The sequence below is a fragment of the Miniopterus natalensis genome, chromosome 5 (assembly GCF_054644295.1).
Source record: "Miniopterus natalensis isolate mMinNat1 chromosome 5, mMinNat1.hap1, whole genome shotgun sequence".
NCBI lineage: Eukaryota > Metazoa > Chordata > Mammalia > Chiroptera > Miniopteridae > Miniopterus > Miniopterus natalensis.
In genome coordinates, this window is record NC_142085.1 from 18,068,710 (window position 1) to 18,091,160 (window position 22,451).

General features: G+C 44.5%; 1 pseudogene; it reads left to right on the forward strand.

The window, feature by feature from the left end:
* The first annotated feature begins 4,345 nt into the window (after nucleotides 1–4,345).
* Nucleotides 4,346–4,646, forward strand: LOC107536820 (large ribosomal subunit protein eL42-like; annotated as a pseudogene).
* The last annotated feature ends 17,805 nt before the right edge of the window (nucleotides 4,647–22,451 follow it).

Consider the following 22,451-nt stretch of genomic DNA (forward strand, 5'->3'; position numbering starts at 1 on the left):
GAGTTGACAAATTCCTGCCTCCTAGTGGCATCATAGCCTTCGTAACACTGTAGTGCAATGGATTGCTCACGTGTTTGTGGTGACACCCATGTAAACAAACCGACCGCACTGCCAGCCGTATAAAATTATAGCACGTGCAATTAATTATGTGCAGTAAATAAAACTTGATAGTGATAATAAAGAGCTATGTTACTGGTTCATTTATTTACTATACTATATCTTTTATTATTATTTTAGAATGTACTCTTTCTACTTATAAAAGGTTTGCTGTGAAGCGATACACTGCATTAAGCAAGCAGCAGCTTCACACTTCTCGGGTCTACCCCATCCCTTGATTGCATCATTCTCTTACGTGCTTCGTTTAATCTTGTGCTGTTTTATAAACTTAGCGTAGCCTGTGTGCAGTGTTTATAAAGTCTATAATCGTGTACAGTAGTAATGTCCTGGGCCCTCACATTCACTGACTGGGCTCACCATTCACTCACCGACTCACCCAGGGCAACTTCCAGTCCTCAAGCTCCATTCATGGTAAGTGCCCTACCCAGGTACACAATCTTTTATACCGTATTTTTACTCTACCCTTTCTATGTTTAGATATATGTAGATACACAAATAGTTATCTTTGTATTATAATTGCCTAAGTATTCAATACAGTAACAGGCTAAAGAGGTTTGTAGCCTAGGAGCCATCTAGGTTGGCGTTAAGTGCCCTCTATGATGTTCACACAACAACAAAATCACCTAACAATGCATTTCTCAGAATGATTCGTCACTAAGTGGTGCACGGCTTAGTCAGCAATAACAAAGGAATGAACTACTGATACAGACTGCAAAGCGAATCTCAGACGATATGCTGAGTGAAGGATGCCAGAAATAGAAGAGTATATACTAAACAATTTCGTATATGTTCACTTGCAAATATACCAAAGGTTGCAGGATTTCTACTACTTCTTTTAATGAGTACGTGAGCAAAAGATTTCAAGGATCACATCTACAGTCCAGGGGCAAGGAATGCCCCATGTTAACAACTGCCTTAGAAGTCCTCCTCTGGGGACAAAACCTCTCTGGTTACTGTCATTAAGTGATAGTTAAACCCAGCCCACTACTCCCTGGAACACAACCGTCAGGGGGAATAAGCCAGGCAGAGGAATTTGCATTAAGCCTAAGGTGCCAGCAACATCCTGGCCACCAACGCTTGGAGACGACCATCAGCAAGGTGATTGAGAATTTTCCATCACTTTCTGTAACTGAGGCATCCACCAGGGCCTCCCCAGTCTTTATACACTTGAGGAAATAGGCCTTAAAATCCCAGTTTCACAATTTCCTTCCTCACTTCTTTCTCTGAATCCAATTCCATCCATGTATCATTCAGGTGTAAGATGCCATCTTTTTCATGTTTTTATATAAAAAGAAATCGACTCACACCCCCAAATTTCATAGCTTTCATGGAGCTTTGGGGATCTGAGGAAGCAGTCCCATCAGGGAGCATCATTTCAACGGGACCACCCCAAATCCCACTCACCTCCTCTCCCCCTCCCTTTCTCCTTTCCTCCACTTTCAGAGGAATCACTGACTCTCCCAGCCTCTGCCACAGACCACCTTTCAGACAAGCTCCACTCACCCTTGGTTTGGGGGGGGGGGGTCTTCTCACCTTCCTTCCCAGGTAGGCTTTCCAGGAACTTCTTGGGAACAGACCCAGTATCCTCACTGCAGAGAATTCTAATGGATATGATTTTCTCCACGTCATTGCATTTATGCTCGGATTTGATAACCCTCTGCTGAGATTTTGGGGACACCGAAGACACAGTGGCCATGAGTTTCCCATGGGAGCAGTTCCTCTGAGCTGCTTGGCCCCTGCAGCAGGGGGTTGGCTTAGCTCTGGGGGGCGCAGCAGGCGGCAGCCTTCTGCCTGGATCTCCCTCCTCACCGTTGCTCTGATCAGTGGTTTGCAGATGAAGAGGGTATGCCCAAAATAGCTGTTTGAAAAGGCCTTGGCATCTGCTTAACATTTCAAGGTGAGAGGATAGGGAAAGTTCTAGGCCTAAATTTCCTACAGAGCTCAAATATTTGACTTTCGCCAGAAGTCCTCACTTGAGTTCAGTACCAGCCAATCTGCAGATCCTCAAACATAGACTCGCCACCCTTCAGCAGGTGCCGGAATGACGGACTGGGCCCTGCTGTGTTTGGCAAACCTGTGCCTTCAAACAGGACCCCCTAGCCTGGGCTTCAGGAACATCGCCACGAATGTTTGACCTCGGAAGGGGAAGAAAACAATCCAAAGAGGGGAAAGGCTAATGAGGTATATTAAGGGGGGCAAGTTTCTCTCCAGGTGCCAATACCTCCTCTTGTTTTCCTGCCCTCTTTTCTCCACCTCGCCCCTCCCCTCATCACTACTTTTCTTCTCGAATGAGCCACTTCCTCTCAACAAGCTAATGACTTATTCACTCAGTAATATTTTCAGTTCAAAAAAAAATGCAAAAGCTGACCCAAAGGAATGAATGGCTAATGGTAAAAACTCATTTTCCACTTTTCAGGGAAGATCTATTTCTCACTTCCTGTCATCTCTGCTAATTCTCAGCTGTTCTGTATGTCAAATGAGAATAATAGTATGTGTTATTGAAGGTTTTACTTGAATAAAGTAGGTAAGAAGCTTATTTATTGCATTGCCTGGCTGGCTTTCAATGGGTACTCCAGTAATCTCCCTTCATCCCCAGTTTTGCTTTCCAAGGTTTTGCTTTCCACGGTTTCAGCTACCTGCAGTCAACCATGGTCTGAAAATAGTAAGTGGGAAATTCCAAAAATAAACAATTTGTAAGTTTTAAATTGTGTGTCTCTCTGAATAGTGTGAGGAAATCTGTCCCACCCAGGCCGTTAGTCACCCCTTTGCCATTGTATCCACGGTATCTACATTGCTGCCCATTAGTGACTCAGCAGCTGTCTTGATTAGCAGACCAATGGTGGTGGCTTTGCAGTGCTTGTATTAAGTCTTATTTTGCTTAATAATGGCCCCCAAATGCCAAAGTAGTGATGCTGGCAATTCAGATATGACAAAGAAAAGACACAGAGTGTTTCCTTTAAGTGAAAAGGTATGTATTTATAGGAAAAAAAACATGGTATATATAGGGTTTGGTACTGTCTGCGGTCTCAGTCACCTGCTGAGAGTCTTGGATAAGGGGACTACCATATTACTGCGACTGCTATTGTTGTTATTAAACTTTATCCCTAAGATAAAAATATGAAACCTTCTGCTGTCTTATTTCGAGGATCTATCTAAAACTGTGAAACCTGAAAATATGAAGGTTATGAAACGCCTCTAAGAGATAGCCCTGCACTTTAAAAGGTTGAAATCTGATTAAGCGTAAGATATAACGCTCCAACAAGACAAGTTAATTGACAGTGTGACGTATTATGTTTAGTGATAAGTAAGTGGGGTCTGATCTTTGGGCTGTAGAATTTCAAAAGAGGGAGAAGTCACTCTGGGCTGGGGAGGGGCAGGGACAGTGAGTATCTTAGGTGGTAGATGAGCTCTGGACAAGTGGAGTGGACACGGGAGGGGAAGGTGTGAAATATGATGCAGAGCTGAGAATTCATAATGATGGAGAGTAAATCCGGCTGAGCGGAGTATGCCGATTATGGAAATAATAGAGAAGAAGAGAATACGGCCTTGAATGCCAGGATCAGAAACCTGACTTTTATGCTCCTTGGATGATCTTGAGGATGAGCAGACACATAATACAGAAAGAAGGTCAACTCCACAACCATGTAAACTCCATCTGGATTCAACACAGAGAAAGGTGCTCAGAGAAAACCTTCTCTAGGAGCTGGTGTTGCTTATTGAAGCGTTTGGTCTATTGGACTTTACAATGGGACATCCACATTCAGCCCGGGTACAGGGAGGGAATGTGTCCAAGCAACCTCAGCCCTAGAGTTCCTCGGGGCTGGAGATGCGGGGGCCGGGGAAGCTGTCCTTTCACCCTGCAGCTCTGCGTTTGCTGCCCAGCGCTGCCAAGGCCAACGCCCTGGCGTCAGTCGGCAAGGAGCACACCCTCCCCCGACAGCTGTACCCAGCTGCCGCTCGCAGCTTCTTGGGTTCCTGCTGTGGCACCGAAGATAGATTTTTATATTAAGAAGATTTCTTTCTGATTATAAATGTGACTCATGCCGATTATAGAAAAAGATAATGAAAATAGGCTGCAATTCTACCACCCAAAGATAATTACATCGACATTCTCATATTCCTTTCCTACCCACAGGTATGTATTTTAATGGAAGTCATGTTCAACTTCATATTCTGCTTTTAAATTTTTTAACACTATGCTTCCCATGCCCATAACGCTCTCGCAAACATGGTAAACATTCCTAAAAACCCCGGACTTTCTGTAGGAAGGGTGGCAAACACCAACCCCACAGAGCAACAGGGCACAAGAAAGGCAAGGACCCTCCGGGTGCGCAGGGAAGCAGAGTGGGCCTGCTGAGCAGACTAAGTTCATTTTAGCAAAAAAGACTAAAACTACAAAGAAGACTGTGCTGAGGCTCGAATGCATTGTGCCCAACTGCAGATCTAAGAGAACGCTGGTTGAAAAGAGATGCAAGCATTTTGAACTGGGAGGAGATGGAAAGAGAAGGGGCCGAGGGATCCAGTCCTAAGCTCCTAGTTTGTTGTATCACGTGGCAATAAAACCTTGAGCGTGTGTTCACTTCAAAAAAAAGTGTTTGACATTCTATAGTATATATACATGACATGCAAGCATATTTGTATAAGACTAGCAAAGTATTTTTCAAATTGCAAACTCAATATTAGCTGATATAATTTGTTGATTTAAGATTCAAAGGTATTTTTCTTTGTTGCAGAACCATATGGCTTTTTAAAAGGCAAAAGGATTTTGTTTAAATAAGTGATTGGCCCCACCAACCGGCAATAAAACAGGAAACTCATTGTTCTTGGCTCTGTGCACTTCCCAGGTTGTGACACTGTCACTGTGCCGGGGACGAGGTCACAGCAGGGAAGGGCGCACTAAAAGTTCTGCAAGGGATCTTCAGACTGCTGATGATTTTCCTTTAGATTTTTCTGTCTGCCGATAGTATACTCAATCTGTCCACACATATTTAAATTCTGTTTGGGTTTTGGTGTACATCTGAGTGCAGAGTGGGCAGATGTGGGAATCAGAGAAGAGAAATTATGAAATTGTGGGAAGAAAACAACTTGAGGTTTATTGAGGTGTTTAACAAAAATTATGAAGACGAAGGGAGAGTGAACAGCGCATTGTTTTAGCAACATGCAGTACAGGGTAGAGGAAACTTTGGCCGGCTTCAAATGCTGACTCTGCCATTTACCTTTTCTGAGCCATGGTTTTCTTATTTGTAAAAAGCGAAAATAACACCTGCCTCAAAATGTTGGTGGAAAGTTTAAATGGAAAAAAAAAGTGCAAAACCTCAGAGCCTGGCAGATTACGTAGACGTGTTGAGTGTTGGTTTCCAACCCTCCTCCCACCGCCAAGCGACGCTGGTTTGAGAGCTCAGAATGAAGAGATTATGGAAGGGAAAGAATGTATAAGTAACATAAATATTCACGACATGTTATCTTAATGGAACTTAGTTCTACTGTGCATTAATTATTATGTATTTGGGGAGTTATTTTCTTTCAATAACCCTGACACCTACTCGAAAGCATGATAATTGCATTTAGCATTTTGCAATAATTGCAACCTTCGAAAGACACTTATAGACAGGAATTTGCATGATTTATCAGAGAATGCAGTAAAACAGGTATTACCTGGTGAGTGTTTATAACACTAAGTTACAGGGCCCAGGTGCCCTAACAGCTGACACTGAACTTCCACAGCTCAAGATTGCTGTGATCGTGAAAAGAAAAAGTTTAAAAGTTATGTTCTGCAAAAGTAGATCTGTAGTGCCAGGGAAAATATAAGATGTCTATAACTGAACCATAATGATAGATAATGCAATAAAAATGAGCGCGATTTAACAAAGGCAAACCCATGTAATGTGTAAGAAAGGATGAATGCAGAAATCACCCTCCCGACTTGAAAGCTCTGAATGTTTTTTCAGTGATATTCCACCAGGCGGCGCTGTTATCCGCGCTCAGAGCGGGCCCCGCGCAGCCCCGGAGCTGCACCTGGATAAAAAGCCAGGGGACAGGCGCAGTTCACAGTATCCTGGTCTGATGGCTCTCTCCCATCTTATTCTGCTTTGCGAGTGAGGTGTCTCAAATTCAAAACATATGTTTAAAATATTTTATTTGCATGTGTCCCTCTAAAGCTCCATTTCCCATTTTAAAAAGTACAGTTCATTTAACAAGTCTTAAATTTTTAAATAAAAGAAGAAAGGAATTCGTGAAGAACGTTCCATCTTCACAATGACCCTATAGAACAATTAGATTTTTTTTATTTTTTTTTATTTTACACCCAAGGAAACTGAGTTTCAGAGTAAACAGCATCTCCAAGGTCAGGCAGACAGTGAGCAGAGAGGCCAGACCTCACCCCAAGTCTGTTTGAATCCCAAGCCCAGGTCCCTTTCTATACTTTACAATAACTCAGTTTTCTAGGGAAAATTAAATTCAAATGGTGTTTTCTTAGACTTGTATGACAAACAAAAACAAGTGGGATAGCATTTGGGGGGGCAATTCCAGTTACAAAAACCCTTTGTAGTCCTTTTAAAGATTTTCTCTCTTTAATGATTTTTTTTTCTAGAGCCAATCTACAAACTAGCTTTAAATGTGCTTTATTCCTGCCCTGGGCCATCTTCTTACCTAAGTAATTAAGTGCCCATAACCAAGTAGAATATATGTGGTGACATCTACCTAACTTCTGGACTGCCCACACCAAAATCAGAGTGGTTTCATTTTGTGTCTGTGAATACACATTTGTATAGATAGTCACATAAAATTTTCTTTGTCCTCAATTTCCATGCCAATATGTTGTGGTCCTTTGGTGTCCTGCCTCTCAATGTTTGCAGTTTCTTTACTACGGCAGAAGAGAATCTGCTGTCACTGTTAATAATCACGGCACATAGGTTCTATCTTGTTAGTTCTATGTCCTGAAGCCTCAAACTAAAATCTAAGTCTCCTTGAATGAATGAACATGTACATTTATTTATCCACCTACATGCTATCTTGTATGTGTACAGTGTACAAGACTGGAAATCATGAGGTCACTGTATTTACATCTTTCTCTTTTATTTGGACTGTCACTCTAGTCCAAACACTGCATTCTCCACCCCCCCCAATCTAATTCTTGAATCCTTGCTTTTAACCAGGTTAAGCACCTTACAGTGCAGCTAAGAATAGCTTCCCCCTCCCTTTCTGTCTATTGCTTGTGACCCAAATAAGTGATGCCTTTGCCCTGAAGCCCTCTGTGATCTCTCCAGGCTTTGATTTCATGACTGATGGTGCAGGCACCATATCCTATTATTATAGCCCCACCTAACTTACATGGGGTAGCTCCCTACCACCATTTCTATCCTGTCCCAATTCTAGAGGACAATAACCATATCTTTTGTACCTTTATATCCCCTGGTACAGTGCTTCTTAAACTTGAATGTGCATCAGAACCATCGGGTGACCTTGTTGAAATGCAGATTCTGATTCAATTGGTCTGGGGTGGGGCTAAGATTCTGCATTTCTAACAACTCCCATAGAACGCTAGTAGAACTGGTTCAGGGACCACATTTTTATTGCCGGTAGAAGTGAGGTTCTTGTGGTGTCTCCAGAAAAAGTGTTTCCAAGGACCCACAAGAAAGGATGATTTATTAGGGAAGCAAAATTAAAGGAGTTCCCCAATGTCCCATCTTCGCCTGTCTCGTCAAGGAAAATCAGGGCCAGAAACAGAGCCTGTGTCCAGAGATCTTGTGCCGTATTAAAGTTTAGTTCAGTCCAGCATCTGGCTAGCTTAGCTTGTGTTCCCAGCTGCAATCCGTTGCTTGCTGCTGTACCCAGGCTTCTGCATGGAGCCTGTGGGGGGGGCCCGTGCAGCCCTAGGCTACTGTTTTCATACTGTGGAAACTGGCTCAGGCTGGCCCAGGAGGCTGCAGTCGTGCAGGATAGAGCTGCAGGCATTTGGAGGCTTGTCTGGGGCTGCGGAACCCGCTGCCAGCATGGCTCACTCAGATGGCTCTCAGCAGGAGGCCTCAGTTTCTTGTTCCGTGGTCCCCTCCACAGAGCTGCTTGAGCGTCCCTGGAACAGGACCATTGACTTCAAGATGAATTAATGGAAGGACAGATGGTTTGACATGCAGGTAAAATAAATACAGAAAATGTTTATTTTAGAATCTAGATGGTGGACTTATGGGTGTTCTTTAGATGTTCTAAATGCTTGACAATTTTTCATAATAAAATGTTTAAATGAAAAAACAGCAGCAGTGAGTAAACACTTCTGCCTACATCCGTTGCCCTAACCCCAGCTCGGGCTGATTCCGCTGATGCCCGTTTGGATGGGCTAGGGCAGAGCTCTGCTGCTCACGGCCTGGGCAGATAAACCAGGTGTGCTCAGGCAGACGGAAAGCAATCTGGCAAAGCCTGGAAATAGTGGTCTGTGCAGAACCTTCCGTTATTTACAAAAGCTCTCTAGGCGTCCTGAAAAACACAAGTCAACATGGACTGAAGTTGCCAGTGGCAACTAGAGTGGTTAGGAGAGCAGGAGAGCTCATCCGAGACCTGAAGTTCAGCATTCCAGGCTATATATGATTCACAAGTACCCTCATGAAATGTCTTGATGGCTAAAATGTAACATATATTGAGAGAGTTTTATTATCATTGCAGTTAGCTCGTTTATTAATATTAATCATAGGAAGAGAGCAAAGGAAGGCCAGACATTATAAGCATGGTCATCTGGGCAGCTGCACCAGGAAGCTGCAACTCCACACTCCCCGGGGAACCACTGATCCATTCCCTGCAGATGGCTGCGGGAAGGAATCGGGCAAAGAGGCAGATTGAGGCATGCCCGGTGAAGTCAGTGTGACTGAGGCAAGCTGCTTGCCTGTGTCTAACCTGGGAAAAAGATAATTGGCTGGGTGGGGATGAGGGGCGCCACTGCAAGCCCACAAAATCCTGAGGGTTAATTGGTTAATCCCCCAGTTATAATCCCCAGATAAAGAATGCTCTCTCTCTCGTTCTCTTACTTCGCTCCTGCTCCCTTGAACTTTCTTGCTCTGTGACCTGCACTCGCCCTGCACTTGCCTGACATGTGGCCTTAAGCAGCCACATGGCCCATGGCCAGGCAGGCCTTACATGCATCGGGCTGCAGCTGGGAACACAAGCTAAGCCAGCCAGGTGCGGGACTGGACTGTGCTTTCATATGGAGGGAAAACTCTGGGCGGTGGCCTTAATTCTTGCTCTGCTGAAGACAAGATTGGACTTTTTCCATGGTGGGATGGAGGGAAATGGGACCTTGGAAACCCAGGGGTTTAATTCCACAGAAATAAATACCACTCATCCTCCCGTGCAGGTCTCAGGGAATTCCTTTTCTTTCCTTGCGATATCGCAAGAATTCCACTTCCACCAGCAACAGGTGGGGACACAGAAGGTACCTCACCAATAACAGTTTACTTAGAAATGTCTGCAATTCTAAGAATAATATAAATCTAACTCTCTGGTACATTTTACTGTCATGTAATCTTTGTGTGTGTGTGTGTGTGTGTGTGTGTGTGTGTGTGTGTGATGAGTTGATCAGAAATGATAACCTTTTTTGTTAATTGATTGCAGATGGAAACCAGTGACTAGTCAGTCACTGCACTAATTGGTGCAGGCACACCTCCTTACTGGGTGGGGTGCCGGTTTAAGGCAATAGAGATGCTGGCTTACCCCGGGACAAGTGAATCTACATGGGACGGCAGGTGGGAGAAAGGCCTGGGCACCTGAACTATTTATTTATTTACTATTTAAACATTTTTATTCAATTTATTTAAACTAAAAAAACCACAAAGTTTTATCTATTAAGCCCACCTCCTACCCCTAACTCCGGTAACCACAAATCTGTTCTCTAGAACTATTAATTTGGGGGGAGGTGTTGTTTGTTTGTTTTTTATATTCCACATATAAGTGAGATCATATTTGTCTTTCTCTGATTTATTTCACTTAGCATAAAGCCTTGAGGTCCATCATGTCATAAATGACATGTTTTCATTCTTTTTTTTTTTTATTACACAAACACACACACACACACACACACACACACTTATCCACCAATGGACACTTAGGTTGTTTCCAAATCTTGGCTTTTGTAAATAATGCTGCAGTGAGCTTGGAGGTGCATATATCTTTTCAAATCAGTGCTTTGGATTTCTTCAGATAAATACCCAGCAGTGGGATTGCCGGGTCATATGGGAGTTCTGGTTTTTATTTCTTGAGGAACCTTCATTCTGATTTCAACAGCGGCTGCTCCAGTGTGCATTCCCACCAACAGTGCATGAAGGTTCCCTTTTCTCCACACCCCTGTCAACACTTGTCATTCCTTTCTTTTTGGTGATAGCTATTCTGACAGGTGTGAGGTGATATCTCACTGTGGTTTTCACTTACATTTCCCTGATTAATAATGTTGAGCATCTTTTCATATAGCTGGTGGACATCTTTATGTCTTCTTTGGAAACGTGTCTATTCAGATCTTCTGCCCATTTTTTAATCAGATTGTTTGTAGGGTTTTTGGGGGGAGGTTGTATTTTTTGCTCTTTAGCTGTATGAGTTTCTTTATATATAGTGAATATTAGCATCTTATCAGATACATGACTTCCAATTATTTTCTCTCAGCTCCTTGTCCGTTCACTTTGTTGGTAGCTTCCTTTACTATGCAGGTCATATATATATGTATATGTATATTTCTGCTTGCTTATTTCTGCTTTTGCTGTTTTTGCTTTTGGTGTCAGATCCACAAAAGTCTTCACCAAGACCTATGTGCAGTAGCTGACTGCCTGTGTTTCCTTCTAGGAGTTTTATGCTTTCAGATACTACGTTCAAGTCTTTAATCCATTTTTACTTAATTTTTGGCATGATGTAAGATAGTGATCTACTTTTATTCTTTTGCATGTGACTATCTAGTTTTCCTAACACCATTTATTGAAGAGACTATTGAAGGGGCCTGGCTCCTGTACTTTAAAAAAAAATGATTTTATAAAGAGAGGAAGAGAGAGGAGAGGAGAGAGAGAGAGACATCAATGTGAGAGAGAAACATGGATCAGTTGCCTCCTGCATGTGCCCCGACCAGGGATCAAATCCACAACCTGAGTATGTGCCCTGATGGGGGATCGAACCAGCGACCTTTTGGTGTAAGGGACAATGCTCCAACCAACTGAGCCACACCAGCCAGGGCGCATCTGTACTTTTTAAATGTTCTCCTGGTGATTTTGATATTTATCACATAATTAGACCTTAAATTTTTCAAGTTAAAAATCTTCAAATGGAACTGCAAAAATAAATAATTTTACTTAAAAGAATGCTGTTTAAAGATTCTTAAGGTTTGAGGCTGTCCTTTTCTTCCAGCTCTTAGACATATGTACCCAAGTGTGATAGGTTGATGAGTTGACATTAAAATAGAACAAACTTCGCCCTAGCTGGTTAGGCTCAGCGGTTAGAGAGTCCACCCGTGAATTGAAGGGTTTGATTCTGACCAAGAGCATGTACCTCGGTTGCAGGCTCGATCCCCAGCCCTGGTCAGGGTGCATGCAGGAGGCAACCAATCAATGTGTCCCTCTCCCATCAGTGTTTCTCTCTCTCCCACTCACTCTGAAAAGCAATGGAAAAAAAATATCCTTGGGTGACGAATGGATAGATAAATAAATAAGTAAATAAATAATAAATAAAATAGAACAAACTTCGGTTTTAGATTCCCAGAAATAATAAGACCCTATTGGCAGAAATGATTTTAATCTTATAAGAGCTGATATCTAAGAGAATGCTGCCTGTTTCCCGCATCCTGATGTGTGTATGTCTGGTCAGCACAGCTGGGTTACCTTCTAGGCAGGCTAAGCATGTGTTTAGGGCAGGCACCAAAATATTTGTTTGGAGAAAATTTTATGCTTGATATTTCAAAAGTAGCATTGAAGGAGTCATTGTGGCAAACAATAAAAACAAAAATGAGAATTGTATTGCGGCCCTTACATGTGTCCTGTCTATGGGAGGTGCAGAAGGGCTCCCAGACTGGTTGGGTGTAATCACCGCTTCCTCCCCTCCTTCCTCCCACCCCTGTCCCCAGCCTGGGGTCAACACCAGTCAATTAGAAAGTCAAAGTACCCCAGGAGGGAGCTTGTGCCTGGCTTAGAGGGTTCAACACTGTGAACTAGATTGAGAACAATGTGCTAATTGTTCTTTGTTTGCTGAGCAGGGTCCAGCGCCCACACGGAGCTGGCTCTGAGAATCCTCCAGAGCCTGGGAGCGGGTCTTGGGATCCAGCACTGGCTGCCCTGCTGCCTGCCAGGGAGGTGGCGGTGGTGGGCACACAGCAGGCGCGTAACGGATGGATTAGAAACTTTGCTGAATTTACAGGTTCAGAGTTTCTCTAATTAGAGCAAGGGAAAGAAAATGGAGCAAGAGTCAGGCCAGCGACAAATCAAAACACTAAAGTCCAGGAAGGTGGCAGAGTTCATCCCACTGAATTCTAAATATGCAGACACTCCCCAGAGAAGGAGAAGGGGTCCTGCCCGAATGTCAGAACTTTCTGGACCTTTGGGATGTTTGACCTGCTCCTAGGGTGAGGAGGGGGACAGGAAAATGAAGAAAGGGAGTATGCTTTCTACTGCAGGGCAGCCCTCAGGCTGTGACTGAGAGAGCCCCAGGGAAGCGGCCTCCCTCCACAGCAGGGCTTTCTGTTAGGAGAGCACAGGGGTTTTCTCTCTATCACTATACATTGAAAGGCTGGAAACTAGAGAGCTATGATTTCATTACTGGTCTTTCTGATGCATCAATACAGGAAAAACTGAAATATAGGCAAAAGAAAACATACATTTCAAAAATACACACAACACACAATTGCCATGAGCAGTTACCTCTGGGCGGTAAGATTTTTACTCTCTTTCCCGCACTTCCAGACTGCTTTACTTGTTTTAGTATGTACACGTGTGCGTATTTATATGTATGTCTAAAGCTCAGGAACAGTATGAAGCTAGCTCCACGGTAAGATTAGAAACTGCAGGTGTGTGCCGTTGTGCACGTGTTGAGTTATGGACAGATGTGTGGCTACATGGGCCTCTGCGCTGGTGTTCTCTGTGCCCTGTCGCCAGGGAGGGAAGGGAACTTTTTTTCAATGCACATTTTTCTCATTAACATGACTTAAAGAATAGCGATCATTTGGATGGTATTTTGTCCATGGAGCCTTCTAAAAGGATAGGGGGAGAGACCGGCACCTCAAGGAAAGTCTCCAGTGCTTTCCTTTGGTTCGTAAAAATTCATAAGGCCACCAAAAGCAGGGCTGAGACCTCTCTTTCGCCACTCTGACCAGCTGCCGCTAGTTCTCTTTTCTTGGAAACGGTAATATTTAGGTCCTGTTTTTGGCTCTCCGGAGATACCGGGTGGAAGGAGGTCATCATAACTGTATCAGTTCGTGAACTCGTTCCAATGTGGCTCCGGTCACTTTGTCTGCCTTTGACCCTTCACCTTGTTTCCATCTCCAGTCACTAGGTTACAGCTACAATGGGTGGAAATATCAAGTAGCCAGGGAAAAGCAAAACCAAAGGAAACCGAACCAAAACAGAACCTCAACCCTGTGAGCTGGCTGGGACTGATATTATTGCACCTACTCTCATGTGAAAGAGGAGAAAACTGAGCTGTGGGAAGGCTGTGGGATTTGCCCTGAGTTAGCTCCTAACTTGGCTCTAGTGCCACCTGCACTGGCACAGGAGGCAGGAGCTGCTCTGCCCAGCGACAGACTCACGGCCACCCTCCCCTCAGCCCCGCTCCCCCTCCGTCTTCTAGCTCCGCACCACTAAGAACACAGCGGGGGTGATGTATGGGGGCCCAAGCTGACTCAACTCCATTTTATTCTAATTTTGGAAAATCATTGTATATACTTTTTATTTTAAATTATATAAGAGATACATGGAGGCAGGTGCAATATAAGAAATTTAAACTACATAAAAATATAAAATAAAAAGTGAAAATTCTTCTTAACCACCTCCCTGAGCTCATCTACCTCCTGCCTCAAGACATACGCTTCCCTATCCTGAGATAAACCTTACCACCAAGATCATTGGTACATATTATCTGCCAAACAATTGAAATGGTTGCTATGGGCCTGTGATTGCTATATGTCTCCTGTTCTAGCTATTTTCAGTTTAATGTTCTATAAATATAAGGGCCTAGGCTAGGAAAGCTCATAAGGGTGACAATTCAAGGCAGGGGATAGCAACGTGGGTTTGACCAAGAGCTAAGGCCATGGAAATAGCCCTGAGGGCACAGGAATGAATAGACCTTACTCAAGCACAGAATGCCTATGACCACGTCGTGGCCTGCCTGGTCTTCCGCTGCTCATCCCTCCTTTCACCATAGATGGGCCCTTGAGCACATCCCTTGTCATTCGCTAGAACCAAAGCTGGACTTAAGAAGGGGACACTTAATAAGCTCTTTCCCAGCACCCTAGGACTCAGCGTCAAGCCCGCCTTGTTTCTGGTCTTGGTCTGACCTTGTTGCCGGTTTTTACAGTATGTCTCCAATCTTGACTTTATACCCTAGATCTGACCAGCAGGTTCATCATAGGTCACTTTCTTGGGAACGTCCCACAACATCAGATCCTCTTAATTTGGTGGGCTGACCCTCTACCCTTTAATCTCAGCCCAAGAGCGAAGCCTCGTAGTCTATGGTGGATCTCCCCAATACAGGGCTCTATGTGCCAGAACGAACTTCCTCCTGGCATCCACACCTCGGTTCATCTCTTTAGCAACGCCCTCCCCATTGTGAGTGGGTCCAATTAACTAGTTATGCCCTGAGAGATGGCAGGTCACACAAGCAGGAGAGAAATAGAAGGCAAAGAAATAAGCTGTCAGGTTGCTGGGCCACACTGATTGGCATCAGGGGCAGGGAAGCATGGTTCAGAGCACCTGAGAGCTGGGGGAGGAGCTTGGGTCACTGGTAACCTCTCTATCTCTGTGCACATGCTCTACAGCCCTGGGGCACCAGCCACAGAAGTGGTGCCAGCTGACCAGCAATGTTGCTGGTGGTGTTTTTCTTCTCCATCCACCTGGATCCCGCGGTCCGCTGCAGGACAGTGGCCATGCTATGCTGGGACCACTGTGAGGTATCAGCTGGGGAGCTGCTTCAGAGTGTGTCCATCCTGAACTTTGCCTTAAGATGAAGAATACATCCTGATAGTGAAGGAAACAAGGAAACCTGCCTTTCACTCTCCTGGGTGCCTGAACATTGCTGAGAATTCTCCAAATGTCTGCTCTCTGGGCCATTCTATTTAATTGTCTCAGAGCACTGAGCTATTGCTTAAAGACAAAAGTAGTTATGAGGACGTGAAGAGAGGAGGAAAGAGCTCAGGACTTGCAATGGTGGAGGTTCCAGGTCTGACGGTAAGGAGCTGTAACCTTGAGCTTGGCCGTCTCCAGGCTTCAGCCCCCTTACCTGGCCAGCAAATGGGCTCACATACCTTCCAAGGTACTTTCCAGCTTTCACATTTGATGAGTCTATGTTTTCCTCCCTTGCTGAAACAAGAGAAACACTAAGTTTCATTCTTACCCAAGCCAGTCCAGGACGTTATTAAGGCCAGGCAGTGGCTGATTTATAAGTTTAATCAAGATGATGCATCTGACCACCACCCCCCAGGCATTTGCTTGGATAGTCTCCTTGTTGGGTTGACAGATAACTAGATTGCAAGGTCTTTGCAGAAGCAAACTCTTGACTATGCTTCTTCCCTGGGTTAGCACAGAGTTGGACACACAGTAAACCCTGCTAATGTATCTAATGAAAAGATTTTGACTGAGACATCCTACCTTTCCCGCCTAATCCACCAAAGGAAGCTTTGGGGGTGTGAAATGCGTCTTGTAGAAGAGAAAGTCTCTGTGCTCACTGATTGCCCCAGGGTCGGCATGCACCAGTGCCAACCTGCAAAGTGACTAGTGCCACAGGAGTCTGCTCAGGTGGAAGGAACTTGAGTTATAAGATTGCTCCTCTGCTTAGACAGTTTCTAAATTACCCAAGAAGCTTATACAAGCTCGCCTCAGAAAGCCAGACAAAGGAGGGCACTATAATCTGACGGCTTTAGAATGTCCTCAGGAAAGGAGTGCTGTTTCAAGTTTGCTATTTAGAATTAAGTAGGCAATTAAAGCCTTCTACATGTAAAAGGCAGGGTTGAGTTCAATTAAAGAGGATCTTTTTGCCTCTAACTTTCTTTAGTCATTCATAAAGTTAAATAGCCTTAGAAATAACCATTTCATACATTATATACCATTTTTAGGGAAGAAATATTTTTAGGTTCATTCCAGGTGCATTCTAGATATATTGAGAAACCAAAAAAAAAAAGTGTGTTGGGGGGAGAGGGTTGACAGGTGAGTTAATAGAAGGAAAAACTCACATCCTAGGTTATTTTAATGTTTTCTGCTTCCTTATGTGCAAAATGACTTCAGCCATTTTCAAATTATGGGTTGAAAAGAAAGGTCTAATAAAATACACATCACAGAGCTCAAAGTGTAGTTGAAGTTTTTTTAATTTCTTTTTTTAATTGACTATAGAGAGAGAGAAACATCGATTTGTGGTTCCATTTATTTTTATATTCATTGGTTGATTCTTTGCATGTGCCCCAACTGGGGATGGAACCCAAAAACTTGGCATATCAGGATGACGCTCTAACCAACTGAGCTACTCAGCCAGGGCTTGAATTTTTAAATTAATTTTTAAGGCATGATTCAAATGTACAAAGGATAAGTGCTGGTTTTAAAAAATCTTTTCTTTCTTTTAAAATTTTTATTTATTGATTTTTGAGAGAGAGGAAGGGGGGGGGGAACAAGAGACATGGATTTGCTATTCTACTTATTTATACATTGGTTGATTCTTGTAAATGCCCTGACCTGCAACCTTGGTGTATCAGGATGATGCCTTACCCAAATAAACTACCTGGCCACCGCTCAAGGGCTGTTTGAAAATGTATTTATATGTAACTTCACCTTATTCCAGAAGCAACAGGAGAGCCTAGGCTGGGCTGCTTTGGTTCTTTAAAAATGCTATAGAAAGAAATGAGCCAAGGTGGGGCTGCTTTAGCTCATTGGGAAGTCAGAAAAAAGGGGGCCTTAGAGACAGTTTCAGGGGGTTAGACTAGGACGAGTTGCTGCTGCCCATTGCTCCCTTGGTTGCAAATCTCTTGGGGACCCTTAGAGTTTAGGAGATGCATGCCTGTTGGGGATGCAGAGGGGAAAGGGCAAGGTGTGGGTGTGCTCCCAGGAGGAAGCCAGTGAGCTGGGTCCTTTGTCTTGAGGGTTTCATCTCTCTCTTGCAGATGGGACTATTAGGGGAGGTTTCAGGAAGGATGTCAGCAAAACACTCATTAGTTTTCCAGGTCTGCCCTTGCAGGGTCGTGGTCTTCACTGATTGACCAGTGCCAGGGTCATTAGTCCTTGCAGCTGGTCTTGGTGTCGCCCACCTGGCTTTGCTGCTTTTTTGGGTCTGGTGCTGACATACTACTGAGGCCTAGATGTTCTCCATAGGGAGGTGACCTTCTGCATCTGGCTCTAAATTGCACGACCAGTTTGTTCAGCTGTCTGTCTTAGTTTCTCCATTCTATTTGCCAAGGAATTTTCATAGCTTCTTACTATCCTGCCTCATCAGCACCAACAGTGTCCCAGGAAACATCTCAATTTAGGGCAAACCAGGATAGGTGGTCACCTAGGCATCGGTGCTGGAGCCGAGGGGAGTTGTGGCCGGCCCCATATGACTCCCATGACCAAGAGCGAAATGGAACGTTTTCCTAAGGGACCATCAGAAGACCGGCAAGTGAATTCTGGGCAGGCACAAGCCTCTCCGTTTGGCTGTCTAGATTAGAGGCACCTGGAGGGCAGGACTGAATCTTATTTATTTTTGTACCTTTTGATAAATTGAGCACATTGCCTTCCAGACAGGAAAGCCTCAAAAGAATTTATACTGTTTCTCGCACAACTTTATTAAATACTTGAAAAAATTTCTTAAGAGTGCAGAATGGATGTTATACAATCACTTTTAATAGGAGCCTTTAAAAATAGCTTACAGTCGGACTCTGTTATTTAAATGTAATCTTGCTGAAAATGTAGCGGGTGAAGAGTTTTAGTTAAATAAACTTTCAAAATCTCTGATATGATTCCTGAGATCCTCTCCCACTTATATTTAAGATAAAACCTGTATTATGTTTTTTACATTAACATCTAATACATATTAAAAGTGAAACTTAAAATATATATTGAAAGTTAAAATTGATTTGACTTTTAATTTACCAGTTTCGGTTTTGTTGTTTAATGAGAGCCGAGCAGTGGACAGGAATTGTTTTCCTGAGAGGTGGACAGGAATCAGGCAGGGTGTGGCTCTTGCTCTGAAACTTTGCCCTGTAAATTCTAACTTCTGACCCACTCCTGTCAGTATAATTGGGAGTTTAAAAGAGAAAGAATTTCATAAAGAGCTGTCTTTGATTTTGAAAACAGGATACAAAATTTTAAAAGAGTTTATGCTAATAACGAAATGCTAAATCTTGAGTCTAGGAGTGGGGGAGTAGAGGGGTGGGGCGAGGGTGGCCCTGCCTCTAAGTGCTGCTTCCAAACCTGACATTGGCCGTGGAGGCAAAGGCTCTAGTTATACTTTGTTTTTGTAAATTTAACCAACTCAGTTAGCTCTGGGACATAACATTCATTCATAAATCATGGGTTTAGGCTTTTGCTCCCAGTTCATTTCAATCTCTAACACAAAGGAACCAGAAGCCAACTCTGTTAACAGCTGAGTGGAGGGTTAGAACCCAGTACTTGGTGGTGCCATTGTTGAGTTGCTAATCTAAGGAGTTCCGAAGCCTGCCCTTCCTCTGTACATCTTGTTTAACAAGATTCTAAATCTCCTTATTATTCAAGCCCATCTGAGACAGGTTTCATTCGTGGCTGAAATAGTAACTATTTGGAGGATAACAGAAGCTCAGAGCCTAGAGAGCCTTAGGAATCATTGTGCCCCTCTGTCCCCAGCCACATTGCCTGTAAGAAGGAGACCAGGCCGCAGAGGACTCCCTGACCTAACCCAGTCACTTGGGCAGTGGCAGTGGCTAAAGGGAGCCTTGTTCTCCTGAAGCGCGTCCAGCTGCTATCTCCGCTACGCACCCGATCTACATGGCAGTCAATTTTGTCTTCTTCTGAAACCATCACACACCTAGGGAAAGAGAATATGCACAATCACGTGCCCCAAATGCCTGATTTTTTTTTTTCTTTCACTAAACCGGACATTATAGAAATTCCCCAGAACTCAGCCTGTTACATGGACAAGGTTCCTGTGCAGGCCTAGCTCAAGAAGATAAGAAAACTAATTTCAAATACATCTTATTATGAGAGCTCAAAATTCAGTCTTATATATCAAGAGAAGGAAGGATGGGCGAGGTGAAGAGGTGGGTGGGGACTGTAAACAGTCACCAAAAAGGGGTCAAAGCGCAAAATTTCTAAAACCCTTTGTTCCTGGTTCCCACTCCCCCTGACTTGAGTCTCATTCTGGAGTTATTACTTTGTGTGTATCAATCCCCCCTCCTTCCTTTGCTGACAAAGGGGCTGCTCAAGCCTCAAGCAGAATTCCTCTAGTTAACTGGCATATCTATCGCAGGAGCTATTATCCTGAAGGCCATCAGAGAGAGGAAGCATCTCATTGTTCAGCTTGGAGGACATTTCATAGTGATAATCACTAATACTTACCATGGCAGACACTGTAATGAGTACTTGCTTCATCACTTACTGTACTTGACAATAACCCTAAGAGGTCAGTATTGTAAGAGGGTCCATTTCTCAAATGAGAAATGGAGACTCAAGTAGGTTAAGACACTGACCCAAGATTGCTCAGCTACTGAGTGGCAGAGTGAGTATTCAGACTCAGGTCTGGAAGGGGCTAGGGACTGAACCACGTGGCCTCTGCCAGGCTTTCCAGCTCTGACAGCCTGGGAATCCAAGGTGCCCCAAGTCAGCAATGCACAGGCCAGCCTTGTAGTTTGACACTGGAGTTAACTCGCAAAGGTACAAACTTATAATCAGTAGAATATATCTAGCCACAAATCATCTCTGCAGCTGCCTCTGGACTCCAGGGTCTTGGTGATGGCATTACTCTAAAGACCCATTGGGCCAACCTCAGAACCTGAAGGATCTTCTGGTTGGTCTAATAATCAAATATCATGAGATAAATTAGCAAGAGAAAATAACCAAAAAATGTAATATATACTTATGTATGGGAACTCCGCATACATCATTGGTTCAGAGACCCCCACATGCACTAGAGGTTCAGAGACAGAAAGGGGGAACTGAGGTATATAACATATTCTGAACTAGGGATGTCATGAATCTTGGGGGTTCCAAGGGGTCACTGTAGGATGATAAGAAGAGCAGATTTTTAATAAATCAAAGTTTGTCCTGCTATAAAGGTGGGTCAAAAGGTTATTGCTGATAATCTCTTATGGGCAAGGTCTCTAATTCAGTCTTTAGGCAGTTAAGGGGGATGGGGCAGAAGTATCTCCTGAGTTGGTGGCTAAAGTTGCCTTCAGCTAAAAACAATCTGAATACCACAGAGGCACACTTGGGGTGACTTTTCTGGACCTCCACAATTTCTAAGGTCCACTATTGCAGGTTAATAATCCAGGTGCGGCAGACACTTAGACAGACATAAGCAGAGCAAGGACAATGGGCCAGGTACAGAAGGTCACCAGGGCAGAAAGTCTTGGAAAACGTGGGAAAACAAGGATCTTGCCCCCAGGGGACCTTTCTTCCTCCAGCATATCATATCAATGGTCATACGGTTTGGACCCCTGGACCTTTCCTCCCTAAAGATAACATCTAGGACTCAGTTGTATTTCAGCTCAGGCACAGGAAAGCAGCAAAACCAGACAAGTGATGCCATAGCTATTTCAGGATAAGCTGCATTGGCTAGTGACCTCCTGGCCTGTACTGACCAATCAGTGGAGGCCAGGACCCTGAAAGAGCACGCCTGAAAAAGTGATGAATATTCTGCTGAAACCCTCCCCAGAGACCTCCCCTAAGACTCCTGCCCTTAAGAGAGATGAAAAACTCTCAAAGCAAAGGACCCAGTGCAAGCTTTCCCTCTGGGGAGCAAGCCCTCGCCCTCCCCTTTTCCTCTCCCCCCCCATGCATCTCCTGAACTCTAAGGGACCCCAGGAGACTTGCAACCAGGGGAGCAGTGGGCAGCAGCAGCCCACCCCAGGGTAACTCCCTGAGCCTGTCTCCAAAGTCTCCTTTTCTCTGACTTCCCAGTGAGCTAAAGCCGCCCAGCCTAGGCTTTCCCACTGCTGCTTCTTTGCTAAGCCCTTCCTTATTTCACTGTCACCGGCTTTAATAAACCTACCCTCATAGTCACCTGGACTCATGCTGTGAAGTGTGCTCTTCCCGAAGCCAAGAACCCACACACTGCCAGCTGGCCCTAGGCAGACCCCCTCCGGGCCAGGGCTCCTGTCAGGGAACAGAATCACACGGGATAAACTATTTTCAATACTAGAATACGGAGCACCTTAAACGGTACCATGAAATTCAATAGTTATTTAGTAAGTAGTTTTCCACGCCAGGTTCTGTGTCTGGCAACGCAGCTACAAAGAGAAAAAAGATTCTACCTGCTCTTTGCCAAGTGTACCTGGGTAATCCAAGTGTTAACAAATAAATCTACTTCGGTTTGGTAATTTCTGTTTCTACTAGGAAGCTTAACGTTACATTGACTAAGCCTCCAACGAAAGGGATGAGCACAATCCCCCAGGAGTCTGTCTAAAGACGTGCCCATTTCTTTGCTGGTGCCCATTACTAATTCCCTCCTGCAGGGACTATGTTTCTTTGATTCTTGTAACTTGGCTTGTGAGCTGCCTACTCCTCAGCTTCACGCGTGAAGTGCTCAGCGAGGCTGTGGCAGAGCTACATCGTATTTCCCCAGCTCGCTGGGACGAGGCCGCAGCTGCTCAAGATTTGTCCTAGGCCCTGGGGCAGCCAAAGTCGTTTTTGCTGGGGACACCTAAGCCGCAGGGTGTACATTAACTAGGAGCAAAGTGGCAGTGGCAATAGGCGTGGACTTGGCAATAGCCTGGGCCTTTCCCGGACTCACTCGGGCTCAGGTGCCCTGAAGGACGCTCGGCCCTAGGGCCACATAAGGGGGGCACGTGGGGCGAGAGGAAGGAACCTCTCCTCCAAGGCCAGGTCCACGCCACCGAAGCCCCGCCGCCAGGCTGTTCCCGAGCCTAACCAATGGGAAAGGGAGTTACATTTACGGCGGCCCCGGCATCCAATCGGAGGACAGGTCTCAGATTCCGCCGCCCGGCGCGCCGCAGGCGG